Source organism: Enhydra lutris, unplaced genomic scaffold (genome assembly GCF_002288905.1).
Source record: "Enhydra lutris kenyoni isolate GAN:26980312 unplaced genomic scaffold, ASM228890v2 scaffoldscaffold63, whole genome shotgun sequence".
Taxonomy (NCBI): Eukaryota; Metazoa; Chordata; class Mammalia; order Carnivora; family Mustelidae; genus Enhydra; species Enhydra lutris.
In genome coordinates, this window is record NW_019154147.1 from 727,932 (window position 1) to 749,900 (window position 21,969).

At 37.5% G+C, this 21,969-nt stretch overlaps 1 pseudogene; it reads left to right on the forward strand.

Annotated features, from left to right (window-relative positions):
- The first annotated feature begins 21,154 nt into the window (after window positions 1-21,154).
- Window positions 21,155-21,739, forward strand: LOC111158757 (annotated as a pseudogene).
- Window positions 21,740-21,969: the final 230 nt, after the last annotated feature.

Sequence of the window (21,969 nt, forward strand, 5' to 3'; positions counted from 1 at the left end):
CTTAAATGTAGAAACCAAGATAGTTTGCCATAATTTTTAAAAAAGATTTTATTTATTTATTTGACAGAGACAAAGAGAGAGAGAGAGTGCACAAGCAAGAGGAGAGGCAGGCAGAGGTAGAGGGAGAAGCAGGCTCCCCATGAGCAGGGAACCCGATGTGGGGCTTGAGCCCAGGACCTGGAGATCATGAGCTGAGCCGAAGGCAGACGCTTAAACAACTGAGCCACCCAGTAGCTCTAATTTGCCATAAATTTTTAAAAAGTTTTGTGTATCTTCTAACATAGTTCTTCCTTATCCATTTAATAAAGAAATACTTAGTTACCTACCATAGCTCTGGGTATGCTGTAGTGAAGATCTTATCCTCATGGACATTACAGTTTAGCAATGATGTGAGAAAGAATAACAAGGGTGTGGTGTACCATGAAGAAGAAGGGCTAGGATCATTGAGAATTACAGTAGGTAGCTTTTACCTGGCCAGGTGTCTGGGAAGAAGTGAGGATCAAACAGTGACTTAATATAATATGCCAATTTCTTGAGCACCATAATCCATTTGTATAAGCTTACCTATGATTCATTGGAGAGAAAGTGATCAACATAATCTACATTTTTATTCTTTTTTAGGACAAGACATTATGCTATTAAAAAGCAAATATATGGGGCACTTGGGTGGCTCAGTGGGTTAAAGCTTCTGCCTTCAGCTCAGGTCATGATCCCAAGGTCATGGGATCGAGCCCCGCATCAGGCTCTCTGCTCAGCAGGGAGCCTGCTTCCCCCTCTCTTTCTGTCTGCCTCTCTGCCTACTTGTGATCTCTGTCTGTCAAATAAATAAATAAAATCTTAAAAAAAAAAAGCAAATATATTTACTGTTTGATTGCATTGACTAATGTGCAAAACATTTGTCTTGTGGATGATCTTCTACTACCATAGGTGCCACAGCAATAAAAACAAATGAATCAAAAAGTTAATGGACAAACTGCATTCAGGTCTTTCTATAACATGTTCCCCAAAGTACTGAGGTGGTTCTTTGTTTTTTTTTTTTTTTGAGGTGGTACTTTGAATTTGACATCACACCTGGAGAAATCCACAGATTTTTTCTTTTTAAACTACAGATGTACTTAGTAATACATAGATAGATAAATTTATTCAGGTGTCAAGAGGCCATAAGCATAATATATTTTTACAACAAAGAACGGAATTACTCAAGTCTTTCCTTTCCCATTAAACGAGTACTCAGCCTGTCAATTTGAATAATTCGATCTTCAGTTATTTTATCAGTTATCACAAATCACATTTTTCCTCTCTGTATCAGACAGAGTTTTTTTCTTGGGTGTGGGTTACTATACACAGACCAGGAGATCCTGGGCTTACTGAGTTTTTACTTATTCCTCCTTTAATATTCCCACAGGAGTCCTAGCATAGTGTCTATTCTATCGTCAGTATTTAATAAATTTGGGAAGAGTTAAATGCAATGCAATGGAAGTAAGTGAAATATCTATAAAATAAGTCATACTAATAGTTTTGAAATAACTGATCTCAAAAAAATGTGTGTATACTGAACAGAAGGTCCACAATTGTACAAACAACCCAACCATGATTATAATTATTTTTCTACAGAGCATGGGACATGTAAACTTGAAATCACTACACTATTTCAGTTGCTTTTTTTCAACCAATCTTTTCATTAGAATTGGTAACTAATTGTCTGATTTGAGAATTTCTTTCCTCCAACTAATTTATGTTATAAAGAGAACAACATCAGTGAAATAATTAAATACTGAAGAAACAAAAGACTTAGGCAGCCTGTAGATGACAAGTCCTGAATTATCAAGGTTCTCCTGCTGATTGCAGCCCAATTACAATAGACTGGGGTGTTGCTGTGTCAGAAAGAGAAGGGTAAAAAAACCAAAGATCTCAATACTAAACAGGCATAGAGAACAGAGAGTCTATAGGGAAGACTCCTACTAATACACTTCTTACCCCTGAGGAAAATATTTTGGTAACCAGCTTTAGTTTATAGGCAGCAGTTTCCCAAAAGGAAGAGGGATTTTTAAAAATTCCCCAGACTGAGAAGGACACTAATTGTGATGAAGAGGTCATTGAGCAGAGTTCAAAGGAAGTCCACAGCTGTTCTATGCTCATTGTCCTGGGGTGTTCTTTGATGTCTCTATAACTGTTTGGGCTAAAATCAGAGCCCTGTGGAGAAAGAGCCACTCCCATTTCTCCCACCTAGTTTGACCAGTCCTACCCAGAAGTCAAGAATTGGGTAAACACCAGGCACATTGGCTATTGAAGCATTTAGAGTTACAAGAACATTCTTATTTTGGAGGAGAAGTGTGATCAATAAGTAACTAGAAAATGAACACAGTTGTTTATTTATTTATTTATTTATTTATTTTTAAATCCTTCCACTTTAGTATAGTATTTCATGAGTTAGAACTTCAGACTGCTCGTGATGAATCTGATCCCTCTTTCAAGGTGCATATGTAGTATCTTAATACTTAAAAAATGACCTCATATTTGTTTGTATATCTTTAGACATATTCCTAAAAATGATGAAGTTAAGGTTGAACTAGTTAACTTAAATATATCAGCCACCATTAATGCTGAATGTTATGATGTCACTATGCTTTGACTAGCTAATGTTTTGTATACATGCTTTTAGAACTCAGCAATTATTTCATTTAGACCTATTTCTTTGGGTAATGGTCCCTAACATATAAAAGGTTTAATTGTGAGAGGAAAAGAGTGCTCACATGTGCTGAGGTTTAAGGATAAGTTTAAAAATCTCCCCTTTTTTCTACAAAGCAGTTGAGTGCACATTTTCTAAATCTTTCACTATGGCAACAGTGCCAGTGGGTTCACTTATACCAAAAATGACACAAATCTGGTATCCACTGGCACATTTTCATAGCCAAAGTGAACTGGAAAGTAATTATTGAATAACTCAAGCAAGAAACCCCTGTCCCACAATTCCTGTAACTATTTGGCTAATACGTTTCTGTCTGAAACATCCCAATTAATTACAGCCCTTCGCACTTCGGTCTGATGTGGAGACATGCCGATTCAGTGACATTCGTCTGTCCTCTGTGCATGCAAGTGTCCCCATGGGGGGGGTGGGGATGCTTTCTAAGGAGGAAACTGTCTCAGGTACCTTAGAATATAAGTGAGACAATCCAAACAGCATTACAAAGCGGATCTGTTTTATTTCTGTTTAAAAGCCAGAGACACTCAGCACCAAGGAGCCAACCTGTTTCCTCAACTGGGAGATTTCACTTAATCTCTGTGACACCAAAAGAACAGAGTATTTAGAAAGTGCCTGATTAATAAGAGCAATGAAGGCCTCTGATACAGACCATATATGAAAAAGCTGACCCAAGTGACCAAGTTTGTAGTTAACTCTCTAACTCACTATATCTGCATTTAGACTTGATGAGCAAAGTCTGGCCGACTGGGTAGATAACACACTGACTCACAGACAGAAGACAAAAACAAAATTTGCCTTTTGATGGAAAACCCTGGAGATAAAGAAATTAACATTTTAAATGTGGATCTTTAAAAATTTTTATTGCAATTCAGGCATATTTCATCTCCTAATTGTGAATTATCAATATTCATTTTATAACATAATTTCTAGACAGACTTTTGTTTCTGGAATAATAATAAAAGAAAAGCTTGCTGGATTTTTTGTCTTGTTCTGTTTCCCTCAGAAAGAAAGCAAAGAAACTGTAAGGTTAAACATTCATGTTTCTTAAAAGCTTTTGATGCATCTCTTTCCTTTCAAGGTTTTATTTTGAGAAGTTATTTTGGGGATAGGAAAATTAATTACAATTACAGCAATTACAAAATGGAAGGGAGAAAGAAACTGTGTTAATACATCATATACAAAGCACGGGGCCTGGTTTATGTAAGCTTTTGATAAAATATTCCTGCATTACCAATCGCACCATGCAGAAGTAGCTCTAGAGTAGCCAGCCGAAGGGATTTAGGAATCAAGGGCATATTCCATTGCCATGAGGTCCACCATGGGTAATGCCTGTTGCAGTGTTGCTTTTGTTCTTGGTTTCAAAGGGAAATCTGGACAAAGCGGGCCCCAGGAGATGGCATTGTGGTGAGACAGCACAGTGCCCATTCTGGCCCGAGTATTCAGTGTCTCGAGTGGGAACTGACTGAATGATTCTGCCTGTGGTCTCTGCGGGTCCTGTCCACTTAATCTGTCCCCGCGGGGTCAGGAGGTGAGGACGTGGAGGAGCTGTCACTGGGGAAGTGAAGAGGCCCCCAAAGAGCAAAGGGGCAAAGCAGCGCAGCGGTCAGGCATGACAATTTCCCCAGCTGTCCATTTGGACACTAAACACTAGTTGTAAAGGAGAAAGATAAGCCTCAGCAAGCCGTTTGCTTCCCCAAGTGAATTTATTTCAAAACGAGAGCCTCATTCTTACAAAAACAGACAAATAAAAGCTTATGCTTGGGATTCACATCGAATCAGGAGCAAAATTAGCAAAAGCGTGCACTGCTCTTCCACCATTTCGTGGTTATTTTGATCCTTAGGCACAGGTTTCTCCAACTGTGATAGGAATGTGTGTGTGTGTGTTACTGATCCTTGATACTTACCTTTAAACTGATGCATTGCAGTCATGGTTTAATCTCAGTTCTAATTCTGCTCAACAGCAATGTCTTTTGTTGTTGTTGTTGTGGTGGTGGTGGTGGTGTTTTTGCTTCAATGTATGCTGTCTTTAAAATGTCCAAAATGTAAAACAGAATTTCTCCAGATGGTGAAAATTAAAATTTCAGGTTTTAGTGAAAAGGAGACCACCCCCCCAATCCCCAGTGACTTAGGGTATCATTTGGCAACAAGTTAAAGAACCCACCATTTTGCAGGGCTGGGAAGCCTATCTGCTGACAAACCTGATTTGAATCTTCACTCGTAGCCATCTCTCCTTTCGAACCTCCAAAAGTGCAGACCACAGTACCGGATCTAGTATATTTATTTATTTATTTTTAAAAGATTTTATTTATTTATTTGACAAAGACAGAGATCACAAGTAGACAGAGAAGCAGGCAGAGAGAGAGGGGGAAGCAGGCTCCCCGCTGAGCAGAGAGCCCAATGCGGGGCTCGATCTCAGGACCCTGAGATCATGACCTGAGCTGAAGGCAGAGGCTTTAACCCACTGAGCCACCCAGGTGCGTCCTGGCTCTAGTTTAATACAGTGCTGTCACTGTTCCTGGCTGGTAGTTTGGCAATACACTGTACCTTGATCTGTGGGACACTCATTGCATAGAACTTCATTCAACAGAAATTTATTGAGTGCCTCCTATGTGCTCAGCATTTTATGTTCCAGTCAGACTAAACTACTTGCCATTCCTTCCACACGCCACCCCTTCCAGTCTTCATTCCTTTGATCGTACCAACCCCTCTGCCCAGATTGCTCTCCCCCATTACTTCACCACGTATATCTCTGTTTGGATCTTGCCCATTCTTGAAAGCAGGACTCCTTTTGAAACTCTTTCTTATTCCTTTCAGCCAGAGGTGATTTTACCCTATTTCATGCCCCAATAGGACCTTATCTGTATCCAGTTACATGATTTGTGGAGTCCAGTACAAAATGAAAATGAAACACCCCTTGTTTAAAATTTACTAAGAATTTTAAAACAATGAGGGCAGAACATTCAACTACACGTGGGCCCTTCGAGGCATGGGGGCCTGGGAGACTGCGCAGGTCACACGCCCATGAAGCCAGCCCTGTCTTACCTCCCCAGTGCACTAATTGCTATCAATTTTGTTAATGCATGAGCTATTTTTACACACAAATTGACTTTTCTTTCTGAATGTACTGTAGGCTCCTTGAGAACTGTGTCTGCATATATTTCCACAGTAACGAACAGGGAGTCAGTCTTGCAACATACCAGATTTTCTCATTCTTGCTAGTAAAATGTAGTTCATGGACTGACATCACCTGGGAGGTAGTAAGAAATGCAGATTCTCAGACCCCACCCAGACCAACAGAATCAAATCCACATTTTAGAAGATCTCCATGTAATCTGTATGCATATTCAAGTTTGAGAAGCACTGTTGAATGAGCAAAAGCATAGCTCTCTGGAACAGAAGGCTATTCTTCCCACATGAGGTGAGGAGGATTACCTGTGAAGAGTATTACTTATTCCTTCACACTCTGACAGAAATGAGATTTCTGCTTTTCTCAACAAGAGGGAAGTATTAGGTTAACTGGTCCTATCCCTCATTTCAATCTTTCCAATTTCTCTTATCTTTGACAGAAGGGGTTACTATTACTCTTCTCACTGATGGTACATGGAAGAGCCTGGTAGCACCTAGAAGTGTTGCCCTGTGAAAGGTAGGTATGGAAACACAGGCCCGGCTATTCCAATCTCTTGCTCTCTCTCCCTACTCTCTCTCATCTAGCTCTCCTTCTCCTGCACTTTGTGCCAATGAGTCACATTATTAAATAAACTGACAAACAATTCTGCGAGGGTGGCTAGTCAAAGAAACAAAAGAGGCTTATGTATTGACGTAATTCAGATTTTACCAGAAAACTCAAAATGTGTCAGGTCTACTCTAGTGCTCTGCCTTTGAGTCTCTTTGATTCCTATCTGAACTTTCCACATTAAGACCATTTCAGAGCAGCCAACATAGCAGTTGTGTGGGAAGGAGGAATATTTTGGAAATTCTCTAGAAATTCCAAGTCTCTATTTCAGGAGATCCTGGAATATACTTCCTTGAAAAGTTCATAAGTAATTTGTACAATCATGTAGATCACTCTCCCATGATGACAGCTCTGTGATTTGGGCTTTAAAGAAAAAAGTAAATAAATAAATAAGACATGGGGTAGAAACAATCAATTTAGCTGTATTAAAACTATACTAGAAAATCCAAATTTACCAATTTGGGGGCATATTCTATTAAATAGGTAGTTGTTTAAAAAATGTCAAAAAGGAAACATGATTTATATGCTGACATTCTCTTTCTGCTACTACTTACTTCTTTGCTGCCCAAATAGTTTGTTTTAGCAGGATCAGATTTTAGGTCTGAATTCTCGGATACATAATCAAAGTTTAGAAGCTCAATGCACATGAACTTTAAGAAAAATCACAAAACCGTTATAAGATTTCGACTCCCAAAGTGAGTGTATGTAAGAGGATATTTGTGCGTAAAAGTCCTCTAGGGGAAATTTCTAGTAATTTTTTTACCTGGATAGCCCTGAAATTTTTCAGCCCTCATTTCATTTGTTCTTGTTCACAGACATGAAGTTTCTTTGCAATCACTTTTCAGAATCTGTTTGTGTTTTAAAAGCAATAGTTGCGGGTTACACCATGGGTTCTATTCAAATTCCAAAATATAAATAAAATCACATAGTGGCAGACTGAAAATATAAGGGAGAAAGCTTGAAATGGTAGGTAGAGTTTACAGAGAAGAAACAGCTTTATTCAAGTCCTTCGTGGTGATGATTGTAGTGGCTGGTTGAATTCAGGGAAGATGAAGGAAGTCAAATTTTCCTTGGCTGGATCCTTTTTGCTAACTGGCAGAAAACAGTGGTGACTACAGTTTATGATAGAAACTTTGATTCCATTGTATTGTTGCTGATCCTGGTTCTACTCATAGATGTTGTTCTGTTTCTGTGAACTACAGGATGCTAACATTATTAGCAACTTACACCAATTCCCATTTGTTATCCTCACATTTTTGGTGGCGCCCCGTGTCTTTGCCACAAACTCTCTCAGGAGGTTGCAATCAACCTATGAGCTGGAGTTTAATCTGAAATTTGACTAGGGTATGATCTGATACAAATCTCATTCATGCAGAACCCCCTCTCCCTACACAGGACAGCTTCATGACCTGAGGAGAAACGGAGGAGACAGGAAAAGAAGATCTTTGAGATAAAGCCACTACCTCATTGTAACCTAACTGCAGAAGTGACATCCTATCTCTTTTGCAAGTTTCTTTGGTTAGAAATGAGTCACCAAACCAAGCCCACACTCAGCAGGAGAAGATTATACAAAGACATGGAATCCAGGAGGGGAATCACTAGGGCCATTTGAGGGACTGCCCATTACACCCTCCCATTCGAGAGAAAATAAGAGCTAGAAAAATATATGTAGTTTCTCCTGTTTTAGCCTTCTCCTCATATTCTCTAAGGTATTTTTTATTTGATCAGCCTACAGAAATTTATGCACAACTCCCCCATCCCATCCTAGAAACATGACATACTCTATTTGGCCCACTTTGATTTCATGAATGAAACACACTGTTCACCTTGGGAGGAATGTGAAACTATTTAAAATGTATTAATCAGAACTCTTTCATTTGCAAATAACCATAACCCAACTCAGATAAATATACATCAAAAAAATGTTAGTGCATGCCTGAAAAATACAGAAATGTGTTTGGCTTTAGGCATGGCAGAATATAGGAGTTCAGCCAATTTTATAAGGTCTCCCCCTTTTGCTCTCACTCTCTCTTTCTCTCTTTCTGTTTTTTCTTGTTTTGAACTCTTTCCCAAACAGACATTGTTGATGTGGAGAAACCTGACATTTCCAGACTCATGTCATTTTTGCAGCCAGAATTTGTTTCAGAAAGCAAGGTCCCCCCGACCAAAGAAAAAAAAATTCCAACTGACATCTTAGAATTGAGTGTCTATCATCCTGGTTGAAGTTACATTCTCACTTTGGCCAGGAAAATGGATATGTAAAATATGTGAAGTGCTAGACGTGGATCACATGTCTATGCTTTAGGTTGGAGTGTGGGGTCAGTCTTACTCAATGTGTCCTGAATGTGAAGGAGGACCGAATCCTAAAGAAAAATTGGGTCCTGGAAGTTGGAATAGATGCTGGTCCAGCAAAATTTACATATGTCTACTACAAATATTTGCCGATGACAGATATTTATTTGGGGCTTACAATGTGCCAGGCGTGATGCTGATGTTAGGAGCAATTCCAATACCAGCTTGTATAATTTTCTTCAATTCATGGGTGAGAGGCACAAGATGGCTGGTGAAATGGTAATAGAAGGCAATTTAAGTCCATTCAGAGGTGGAAGAATCAGTCTAAGTGAATATTTTGCATCATAGGAATTCCGATAATTATATATGGCTTTAAATAATCACTTATATTAATATAAGTAGCTTATAATAGTAATAAAATATTTTGAGACAATATCTTAAGGTAAACATTAGAATTCTATACTGATGGCATCGTGAAGGATCAATTCTTGTCCCATCTTCTGCCTCTTTGCTATACAGTTCTGGAAAAAGCAGAGTGACTCCTGTCCCAGTGTCACAACTGTCTCGATTTGTGTGGTTCTGTCTTTGAGAAGTTGGAGCCTCTCTCACAGGAACCCTCTTGGAGACTAAGTTGGGCTTAAAATGATCATAATGATCAAATCTTAGAGTGATCCATTTTACTCAGGAATATAATTCTCAGGTGGATCTTATAAATTTCTAAGTCCAGTTTTGTCAAGGATCTGATGTGAAGTCATGTAACAGAGTTCTAACTGGTTTTAGGCAGTCGCCTCACCCACCTTTAGAGTTCTCTTACACTTTGTTAGGGGTCTTAGCTGTGAAGGAACACTAGAAGGACACTAAAAGTTGCCAAAATAGAAGTTCTGTTTTTCAGGTCATCATGAAAAAATTCAGACTGGGGAAGACCTGTGGGTCAGTGTATACGTGCAGTTGTCTGGGGGAAACAGACATATGTTCATTTTTATTTGCTTAAGATTAGGAGTGTTGTAAATGATTTCTGGAATGAGACACATTCCTGCTTAGTCTACAAAGACTCTCAACTGTGCTTGGAACTATACAGAGATATGGTACTATTTTTAGTGGTACAGTTACACAGGAACCACATTATTACTATGTAGAATATCATGGAATATAAACTAAGCCTCGCTCTCAGTGGAGTTCTTGTGAAGTTATGCCTAATGGAGAAGTAGTGAGAGAATGATTGTATCTCTTTGCAGTCTATGTCTATACTTACAAAACAAAAGGATTAGCAGAGATATACACAATTTTGTTCACAGCTCTTGGTTGTACAGGGGACCCTCATGGAAACATGGTGTAAGTATTCCAAATGTCAGTTTCCCACCTTCCTTCAAGGGTAACATCCTCTAAAAAAGTTGAGGGGCAAAGTAGGAGTGTCTTGTCTCCACTTCCCAGCCACCCAGTGGTCAGCTGCTTCTCCACCCCCACCGCTTTCCATACATGATGTTTGTTTCCACATTATTGTACTTCCAGGTTATAACGTGGAACGTTTCATTCTCTAAAGCACCGCCAATTCATGGATGTGTGTGTGGGAAACATTATATGTGGATTTAGGACAATGAAGAGGGCCATTTCCACAGAATCAGAGCCAGGGAAAATGTTTAAATAAATGGTAAGAAGTTCTTTTTCTTAAATATTCTTTAGCGTTTCTACCGTGGAATCTTCACACTTATTGTCTCTTACCTTCAGGATTTGGCATCACCCTCAGACGGCAGGCATTTTCTTTTGCCCTTGACCTCTTCCCCACTCTTCCCAAGCATCCTTTCCCCCAGATTTCTGTTAATGAATGTGCTCTACATATGAAGGTACCATTTTGTCCAGTCCTAGTCCATGGGGCTACAGACATATTAAAGGATTTCTCCAGAAGGTAAATAATTAGTTGCATGAATGCATAAGAGTAATACACATGGACAGAAAGCAAAGCTGAGTGGCACAGAAAGACGTATATATAGACACACAGATAAGATACAGAGAGATATGCAGGTACAGACATGATATATATATCATGTATATATATATCATGTGTATATATATATATATATATATATACACACACACATTGTATATGGAGAGAGTATAGATATAACACACACACTCAACATATGAGTAACAAAATAAAACTAGAGAAGAAAAGGATGCTTTTGTTTTGGTTGCCATTCATTTGTTTAAATCAGCCTTTTTGAGGTATAATTTATGAAAGAGTTCATGATAATTTAGAGATAAAAAATGGTATGTCCCAGACACATAAAATATAATGGTTACTAAATAAATGGGGATCCAAAGATCACAATGATTACTAAATAAATAGGATTCAAGCCAGGGCAACAGTCTATGCAATTGGGGGGAATATTGCTTCTGATTGCCAAAAGTGCATTTACACAAAAAGAATGATAGGATTTCTATAACTTAAGCGGCCATTGTCTTATCCCAACTCCTTTTGATAGCTTTGTACTGTCATTTTAATTCTGGTTTTTGAAAACCTTTATCATTTTGTGAGTAAAGAAAAGAATCTGTGAACAAGGCAGGTTTGTTAAATATGTACAGGAATAGGAATATAGCTATCTGGTTTCTTGCCCTGGTTTATCTAGGCTGTAGGATAATAGAAAATCCACCTAATCTCTTTTTACTCATGTACTTTCTTGTTATATTGAGACACCTACACATTGTTTATGATTCGTCTCACCCAAAATGTTCTATTATTCTATAGAAATGTAATCAATCATATTTCATATTTAGGATCACGTACTGATGATATTACTGAAAATTGCATTCTCAGAGAAAGTCCATCAGTAGCAAGCTAATGCATGTGAGACGGATAGCCCTTCCCAGACAAAGGGCAGATAAATCCAGGAAGGTAGTGCCAATTCTTCTCAAGGCTACTGGACTATCAGGATGCTCTTTGTTATCCATGTGGATATGGACCCAGCCAATGTAGCTCCTCACCCTGGAAGAGCCATCCCTGTGCAAGCTCAATGAACTTCAGGCTGTTCCAGGCATCATTTCTATGAAGTTTCCTAGTTAGGATTTAAGGATTGAAACCATACACAAACAGAAACAGAACGGAGACTTGTTTAATGAGAACAATATGGCTAAAAAACCATAATCTGATTTAGTAAGCTATTTTATTAGTTATATACAACTAATTCAGACATGCTACATGAAATATACACATGAGTTCAATGAAGGCTGCTTGCGTGTGGCTCCTTGCTCAGGACTGGAGAAAAAGACTCAATTCCAGAGCTGAGCCTTCTTTGTGTGCTTTCTCTCGAGCTAATTGCTAGTACGTCACAAGTTGTCATCATGAATCAACTTGCTCCAGCTAGCTGTTCTGTTGTCCTATTTCTTTTCCAATTATTTTATATTACAGTGGTTTACTTATATTAGCAGTTATAATATTTCATTATTATCATTATTACAAATTGGTTGATATTAATAATATTAATAACTAATATGTATTGAGTGCTCACTATATGCTAACACCATTCTAAGTGCTTTATGTAGATTAGCTCATACAGACCTTGTGGACCAATGAGGAAAGAATGCAGTTAGTAGCCCCATTATATAGTAAAAAAAAAAAAAACAAAAACCAACTGAGGTCCAGTGTGGTTAAGTATCTTGCCCAAGATGACACAGCCAGTAGGGATAATATCTGAATTTGAACCCAAGTGTGTTGGTTCTAGAGTTTATCCTCTTAACTGCTACCATATGCCTTGGTTTCATTATTTTTATTGCATATTAGTTTAGATATCACTATTATTGCAATACTTTGCTCCCTTTCTTGCAGATATTAATATTTTTTGCTGTTTTTCTGCTTTTCTTCCTTCTGTTATATTTTTAACCCTTTTATTTTCCTTGTGGGACAGACACCCTACAGTGATCTCTTCAGATTCACTAGGGTCCACACTGCTTTTCTCTGATTGCTGTCAGTGCTCTCTTTGTTTTTCCTCCCAACCCATACCACTCATCCAGCCCTAACACAGGATGACTCCCTCCCTTCTCTCTGCTGACATTTCTGTTCAATCTATGCTCTCAAGGTTGTTGGATTGAAGATTTCCTCCTCTATCCAAAATGGCTTATTCCCTGATTTATTTTGATTATATATGGTTTAAATGAATATCTTTCCTTTAGAAAAATCCATTCCTTTGAAAAAATCCTTTGAGGTTTTGTTGTTGTTGTTGTTGACATTGTTTTGTTTTATTTATTAACAAGGTTCCCAGAGAGAGCAATACTCTGAAATTCCTTTCCATTTACTCGAAAGAGTCCTCCCCACCTAAAAAACAGAAAAAAAAAAAAAAAAACAACTATATGTCAAAAGTTGTCAGCTCTTTATGAATAGCAAAAAGTATTACTTGAAGGCTAACCCATTTAAGATTTGATTGGCCAGTTTATTATATGGATATAACTCAGCTAGCTAAGGAAATGGTGATCTAAGTGTTTTTTGATGAAGCGTACAGAGAGACTAGACAATTTACTTAATTTTACAATGGCTACTTCTACCACTCCCAAATTGAAGGCTATTGTTTTTATTGTCAAATGCATTTAAAATATTATCTAACTTGTTTAATGCAGATGTCAGCTAAAAGTTGTTTCTCTGGATTTTTTTTTTTTTTTTTTTTGGAGAGGGAGAGAGAAAGAATAAAGGGCAGAGGGAGAGGAAAGAGAGAGAATCTTATGCAGGCTCCACACCTAGTGGACCCTGACGCAGGGCTCGATCTCACAACCCTGAGATCATAACCTGAGCTGAAATCAAGAGTCAGACACTTAACCAATGAGCCACCCAGGCACCCCTGTTTCTTTGGATCTTAATGTAATTGTTTCAAAGCTTTATGCTGCAGTTTATGGAGAATCAAATATCTTTCTCAAGATTTCTATGGATTTCTGAAGATATTTTTGCTTTGCAATTGCTCTCATTTATATTTAGGGATTGACTAAGTGTCTAGATTGTCTCATCCCATTTTACATGCTAACACTAAAAAGGAGCTCAGTATACTTCATATATAAAGCTTCATCAAGAGTTAGAGGGATAGAAGTGCATAGCAAGGCTCACAACTTAAAAATCCCACAGTGGGTGGTTGGGAAGGGAGGGATCAATAGCAGAGCACACAGTGTACCTAGAACAAGGAAATTACTCTATTTGATACTATAATGGTGGGTATATATTTTTACACATTTGTCAAAATGCACACAATGTGCAAAACCCGGAGTGAACCCTAATGTGAAGTATAGTCTTAGAGTAATAAAAACGTGTCAGTGTTTCTTCATCAGTTTAACAAATATTCCAGACTGGTGTGGGATGTGGATAGTGGTAGAGGTTGGGGATGGGAATGCTGGGCATACACAAACTCTCTGTACTTTCACCATGAACCTAAAACTGCTCTAAAACATAAAGTCATTCAAAGAAAAATACTTTGCATTGGAAGTACTACTGCTCCTAAAACTTCAGATCCACTTCCTTGGTTCAGGTTTTATCCTCTCCCACTGGCCAGCCATTTCCTTTGTCCCTATTTCCTCTACTCTAAAGACACTGGAATGAACATTTTTATTCACACCCAGCGCAAAGAAGCATTACAATCGCCTTTATGGGCAGGCATGGCTTCTACAGAGTCTCACCTATTACCTCCAAGTGTCTTTTTTTCCCCCAAACACAGACAGTTCTCTTCCTAAAATTAGAATTCTAGAGCCAGCTTTTTAGGTAGCAAAACTCTCAAACTACTCTATACAAATTGTGACAAAGGTGCAGATTGTTTCAAAACAGCCCAGCACTCTTACACTGTCCTGAATATTTTAATTCCTAAAATAACGATGATAACCATACTAGGGTTTTACTGCCTCTCTTCTCATCTTGCAGTATGAAGGTGCATTCCCCAAGCCCTTCCCTTCTCTGTGGTTGTTAAAAAAGGATGAATCATGAGAAATCCTGAGACATTCCCGGTCATTAATTTTTGAACTTGTCTCTGTTAGAGTCAAAGTTAAACATTTCAGATTCTGAACTTGAGGTCGATTACTTCCCAAAGTCCTCTTATTCCTCTTGAGGTTCCAAATATTCAGTGTTCATCTGGGCAATCTGAGTCAAGAATTCCAACACCATAATTTCTATTCAATAGACATATCAAATCAGGAGAGTTAAACCATAGTTTGTTTCCAATTCACCTCTATTATCTTCATATGAGTGATGCTGACTTTTGGTCCAAAGTGATATCCAAACATTGACTAAATTAGCTTTAATATTGATCTACTGCCTTTTTGTCATTGACTTTTCTACTTAATATGGACTTATTTAATCTTGAAAATGTAGGTAAAATGATTCTCAGTTGAATTGATATGTACAGGAACATATTCATGGTCTGTTTATTTTGGGCAGTTTCATTTCGCTTGTCAGACACAGTTGTCAGGAGTACATGAATTTAAAAATAATATGCTAAGATTACTATTACCGTAATTGTCTGTACAAAATTTTAACAAAATATTTTCAGATTCTGTATACACCCATACTTTGAAGGAAAGAAATTATCATAAGTTTAAAGCAAAGTTTAAACCATTATTCTTTCTATTACTACTTGGTAATTAATTGTACTTAATTATAATTCACTTTTAAACATAGTTATTATGGAAGAGTAGCTAATTATTCTATATTATGGAAAATTTGGATATAAAAATACAGAGTCAAAGAACATTGAAATAGTCTATGGAAGTAAATATTTTCCAAAGTAATTATTATTACTTTGTAATTATTATTACTTTATAACTATTATTATAATAATTGGGTAATTATTACCCTATACTGTTAAAAATTCTATGAAATGACTCATTTTCAATATAAATATTGTTGTAAACCAAATTAAAAATTATTGACTCATCTATATTTTATATATGGACTTTAATTTTTTCTGCTAAATACATGTGTATATTTATAAAAATGATAATTGAAAGATCATTGAGCTATTCAATAGTGCAAATTGGATAAAAATGGGGAAAGAATGCAATAAAACATGAATTTGTAATGATTTTAATTGGAATGGAAAATATATTGGTGAAATGCTTTCATCAGAACTGAGATGATACACAGGCAAGGTTAAAAAAATGTTGTGAAAGGCTCTGTCTTGTTTTATCTTATATCACTGTTTTAGTAATTAATGTTGCATAACAAACCATCCCAAAATTTAGTAACTTAAAACAACATTTGCTACTTTTATTTATCATCTTTCTCCCATTTGGGGGCCTCTTTTCTCTGCTCTATGTGGCATTGTCTGGGGTAGCTTGACTAGGGCTTGAGGACCAGAGATGGCTCATATGTTTGGCACCTCACATAGAGTAGTTAGAAGAGCTGTAGGACTGTCTGGGACTCTTTCTGCACTCAGAGTCTTTCATCACTCAGAAGTCTTGCCCATGCTTCTTTACAGGGAAGCTGGATGCCAAGAGCACAAAAACTTAAGAAACCAGCTTTCTTAAGGCCTAGATCTGTCACTTCTGCCACATTCTGTTGGTCAAAGCAAGTCACAAGGACAGCTAAGATTTGAGGAGAGGGAAAATGGATTCCACCTCATGGTTGGAGGGTAGGATATGCATGTAGGTGAATGTGATGAATTGTTGGCAGCCATCTTTGCAACCATCTCCATAATCACTATCAAGCTAGCACTTAAGGAAAGAGAAGTGGTAGCTAACAGGAATTTCAATGTGTGACATTTCAGATGTCAAATGAAAAACCAACATTTTTTTCGACAAGGTTGCTGCTATTTAAGGATTTTGGGACTTGGAAATAAAATTTAAAAATGATAATGAACATGATGAGATGTTGGCAAAGTTAGATGCCAACTAAAAACTACTAGTTAGCACTGGTTAATCAAGTGTCATGTATTCAAGCCAGTTAAGTTGTGTTAGTAATCTATTTTGGGCATTCAGTATTTTCATCAGAAGGACATACAAATATTATAAGCAGTGAATGATGTGCTAATAGCCAAAATTACATGTCATTTATCACATTTTCAATTACCTACCATATTTGGCAATTAACATTTTGTTAATCATCCACTCTCCAATTTGATGTGACTTTCTAAAGTAAGTAGCTTACCCTCTACCTCTGAAAAATTACTGTTTACCATTGGTGAATATATAATCAGTTCCTAAACTTTATATTTGATTTAGAACTATCTTGTGGTAATGAATTCACCTCAAGCAGGATTTGTTTAGAGTAGTGTACATATGTGAGAGCAGACATTTGAAGCAGTTTTGTGGCTTGGATGTCCTCACTGTACAAATAGTATGCCAAAAATGGATTCACAGACATTAAGAAAGGATTTTTAATGACATTCATTTTGACAATCAGAGTGCTTTTCATAGAAATATCCTTGTAGCAATGTAAGGAAAGCAGAATGTTATTTTGATCGATATGAAATCATGTAAGCTGAGACTTTGAATAGCACTCCAAATGGAGTCCTTCTCTGTGCATTTTGGCTGATGAAGTGTGGTATAGTGAAAAGTACATGGATTTAAAAAGATCTGAGTTCAGATCCTAGCTCATCCAATTTTTAGTGGATTTGTCATCTATTGCCATGCTACTCAACAAACCATCCCCAATATAATTTTCTAGTTCATGGGTCAATAGATCAAAGCAATTTGGTCCAATGACCTGTGCTTCGGTATGCAGCTTTGCTTCAAGCAGTGGTCAGCATGGGTTTGACTTCTCACTACAGGTCAGGGCTATGTACATCTTCAATGGATCAGTGGCCCCCCAGGGTATTTCCTTATCATAGTAAATAACAGAAAGGCAAAAGGCAAGCTAAACTACACAACACATTTAAAGTCTCTGCTTATATAATATACAATTATGGATCTTCCATTGTCAAAGTCATGTGACCAGATCAAAGTAAAGCACAGAATGTATTGCATCCCGAGAAGGGATCAGGGATTTGAGTGAACATTTGCTGAATATTATTCTAATCTATCAAAGTAGCTCTCCACACTTGGGAACTTTTCTTATTGTCTCCGAGTTTTAGTGCTATTGTCTATAAAATGGGAATAATAATATAACGTGTTCAGGGCAATATGGAAGATTAGTATGTTCCTGACACAAAGTAAATAGGACAAAAATAAGCTGGTGGTGTTACTCAGTTCAACAAGGATCTCTGTGATATTACAAAGTTAGCTGAAATCGAAAGAAGTGAAATCTTGGCTATTTTGACATTGCTGTTATCAACTAGTAAATTGCATTTCTCTTAAAGCTGAACTCAGACTATTAGTGAAAGTTCACATAAAAATATTAAGTTCTATTTAAACTAGCCACAAAGCCATATTCTTTGACGTATAGCATTGACTGTGTAATATATCAGATAAATTAACCAACAAATCTACATTAAATGCTTTGCACAATTGTGAGATTGCCATTGTAGCAAAGAACTGATAACAATATAGCATAAGGGATTTCCCTTCCAGTAGCTACCAATCTTGATATGGAAAATAAAACAAGAGAATTTAAAACACAAATTAATGATGCAGATAATTAGATTGTTAGAATGAGGGAGGGCAAAAATCTAGTAGCAGGATAATAATCATAAAAAAAAACTCATAAGACAAGAAAGAAAGTTGTCATTTAATTGAAGGATTGGACTTGAGTAACAAAAATGTTTGGGAAGTACTAGCAGGGAGAATCTGCCAGCACTATCGTTTTTACCACCAGCTTCCTTAATAAAGTCTCTCCCATGCCTTAAGCACTATGCAGGCACTTTACCTCCATTCATTCATTATCCAGCAACATTGGTGGTTGTCCCCAGTGAAGGGGAGACTCAAAATCAAATAACTTTTAGAAATGCATCGGGAGATGGAGAGAAGTAAGTTGGGGGAAATCAGAGGGGGAGACAAACCATAAGAGACTGTGAACTCTGAGAAACAAACTAAGGGTTTTGGAGGGGAAGGTGGTGGGGTGTTGAGTGGTGGGTATTAAGGAGGGCGCGTATTGCATGGAGCACTGGGTGTGGTGCTTAAACAATGAATTCTGGAACACTGAAAACAAATAAAAGAAAATTTAAAAAAATAAATAAAGACCAAAAAAAAAAAAAAAAGAGAGAGAGAGAGAGAAATGTTTCATAAGAGGTAAGACTAGTGTTAAAACTACAGACTCATTCAGTTCTATACCCTAGACATTGACTATGCAACTCCCTCTCACATGGTGTGACTCATATAGTAGCATAGCAGTAAGAAATAATAATTAAAAGAGAGGCTTAGTTCATATCATAACGAACTTTTAATTTCGGGCTAAAGAGTGTGGATGCTTTGAGTCAAAAAGGAACCATTGATGGGTTCTGAGCAGGAGGCTGATGCAAAAAGAAGGGCTATAAACGAGTCAATATGACAGAGACACAGGAGACCACATCGGAGATGTGGAGACTAGAGGGAAGGCTCTGCAGTCACCCAGCACTGCAAACAAAGGGTAGGCAACAAGAAAGGAGAGATGTGAAAGGGAAGAGGGACATTATGAAGGCTGGATTAGTAGGATCTCAAGAAAGGGGGTTCAACTTTTTTTTAATTATTCATTCAGTCGTAGTGTTTTTTATGTAGCACACAAGAGAAAATATTTCTTGTGATGATCATATAATGTATAGTCATTAATATTTTCTGTGTCTATGTGTGCAAAGATGCCTGTAAAGCAGGGCCAATAAACTTGTTACCTTTCCCCTGTTAAGACATTCCATTGGCTCACATACATTATTGTTGAAAGACAGAAGCAGATGTTAATGGAAGTGATGTTTAATGATCTGTGACCCTATATACAAAGAATACAGGCATCATAGTCATCTGCTAACCACATCCATGAAACCTGCCAGTGAGATAGAATTCATGACCTTCTGTTCTCAAGCACCAGCCTCTTCCCAGTGAGTTGAAAGAACTCAGCTGGAAGAAGAATAAAAAAGAGAGTAAACATTTGAACAAGTGTGACATTCCCTTGTATTGGGGCTAAGTGATATATACACAGCCTTCCCTTTACCTCCCATTTCCCCTGCAATTAGGGCCAAGCTTGTTCTCAAGGTGCACAGCAGCTGGGGTTCACAGAAGGGCATTACCACAGTTGGGTGCCAATCTTTAATGATGAAGCTCTGCCTATGTACACAGACATCAAGGTCATCAGCAGATATGTGAAAAATATCACAAGTTTCTACTAAAAGCATCAATAATGATTCAATGACCAAAGAAAAGATATACTTTCTAATCAAAAAGAATCTATAGACATCTGAGCACATGAAGCTTTGTTTATGAGAGAAAGGGCAATACATACATCACTTAGAGAGTAAATTTCCAAAAGTGAGTTTTGTAGGTTTTGTTAATTATCATTACTGAAAGGAAAGTTTCACTTTGACACTGAGAGTCACCAAGAGAGAAACAGTTCCAAATTCTTAGGCATCCTGCCATGTTATGATTAATTTTACAGTCCATGCATGGATGTTTAGTTAGAGAAGAGAACTGTAGATATCTTGTACAATCCATCAAAATAGTAGGAATAAACTGTCACTCTCAACCTGAGCCGTGAACATGTTTATTTATGAGCCACTCTGCTGAAATAGAAAAAAAGAAAATCAAGACAGCAATGCAAAGAGAGGCTTCTGAAATGTTCTCTGTTAAGCAACAGTTAGTGGAAAGCATGCAACAAAGAAAACCTGGCTTATTTTCAGTTTTCAAAAAGGTAGAGGACATTGGTTCAAGTGGTGTAGGATTCTTACTTGACCCACCTAAGACCCTTAAATTCTAATGTGATTGCCTTCAGAATTTGGCTTGTTATGTTTAAAAGAGGAGTAAAATCTCTTCACCAAATATTTCATTTTAAATCTTATTAAGAAAAAGAGAAAATAAATATACCAACATGGTAATTGATCATCTTTGTAGGAACAGCATTGTAGATGATTTCATATCTTTCTCCGTATGTGTACTTTTGTTCACTTTTTTTCAATATTTTACTTCTCTATTTGAGAGAGAGAGAGAGAGAAAATGTATACACATGTGCACATGCCCAGGCCAGCAGGTAAGATGGAGGGAAGGGACAGAGGAGGAGGGAGAGGGAGAAGCAGACTCTATGCTGAGTATGACCCCCAGATCCCCACACAGGGGCCCGATCTCATGACCCTGAGATCCTGACCTAAGCCACAGCTAAGAGAAATCAAGAGTCAGATCCTTAAGTGACTGAGTCATCCAGGCACCCCTTTTTCCACGTCATAAATTCCATTTATAATGACACAAAAAGGCAGGATCTTCTCTTTCTTACCTGTAGCTTTGTCCTCATTTCTTGGGGCAACAGCTTATGCAAGGTAGGGACTCAGTAGATATCTGTTAAGTAAAGGAATGAATGAATGAATTAAAGTGATATCAGGCAGTGATTCTGGAAGTAACAAATGTACAACGTGAACATGGGGAAGCAAAAGAAAGCAAGAAAGTATGCAACCATGAAGCGAATGCTTAGTCTCCAAGATCAGAGGTTTAAAGAGAAGGATAGATTAAAACCTAAAAAGAAAGGAAAGAAAGATCCCAGTGCACTCAAGGAAAGAGAAGTCTCCCAACACCCTTCCTGCTTATTCTTCCAATATAACACACAGCTGGGCTCACCTTACCACATCGTGGTTGATACAAACTTCATCAACTTTTCTGTTAAAGGCCAAACTTGACTTAGTACAGTCAATGATGGACTGTCTTTATACCAAGTATATCCCTTGTATAACTGACTGTGTAATGGCTGAAATTGAGAAACTGGGGCAAAAGTATCAAGTGGCTCTAAAGATTGCCAAGGATCCAAGATTTGAACAATGACCATGCACACACAAAGGAACCTATGCCAATGACTGCTTCATACAGGGAGTAACTAGGCACAAGTGTTAGTTGACCTGGACCTTAAACAAAGGATCAGGAAGATCCCTGGAGTTCCCATCACGTATATTTCTAATCATAGGTACAACATGGAGCAGATGCCAGATAACTATGGAGCCCTTCAGTTCTAATTCTTAAAAGACAGAGTTCCTCTGCCTTCCTTTACCAACTTTTTGTTGCCAGTTCATATTGGCAATATATGGCAAAATATGGCATGAATTATTCTTCTTACCCATTTGTTCTGTTATGAGCTGAGTATGTTAAATACACTCACTTTTTTATGTTGTCTTGAAATTGATATTTTGTATCACTTTAAATATTATTGCATCTTTTTATAAATCAGATGATTGCTCATATAAAA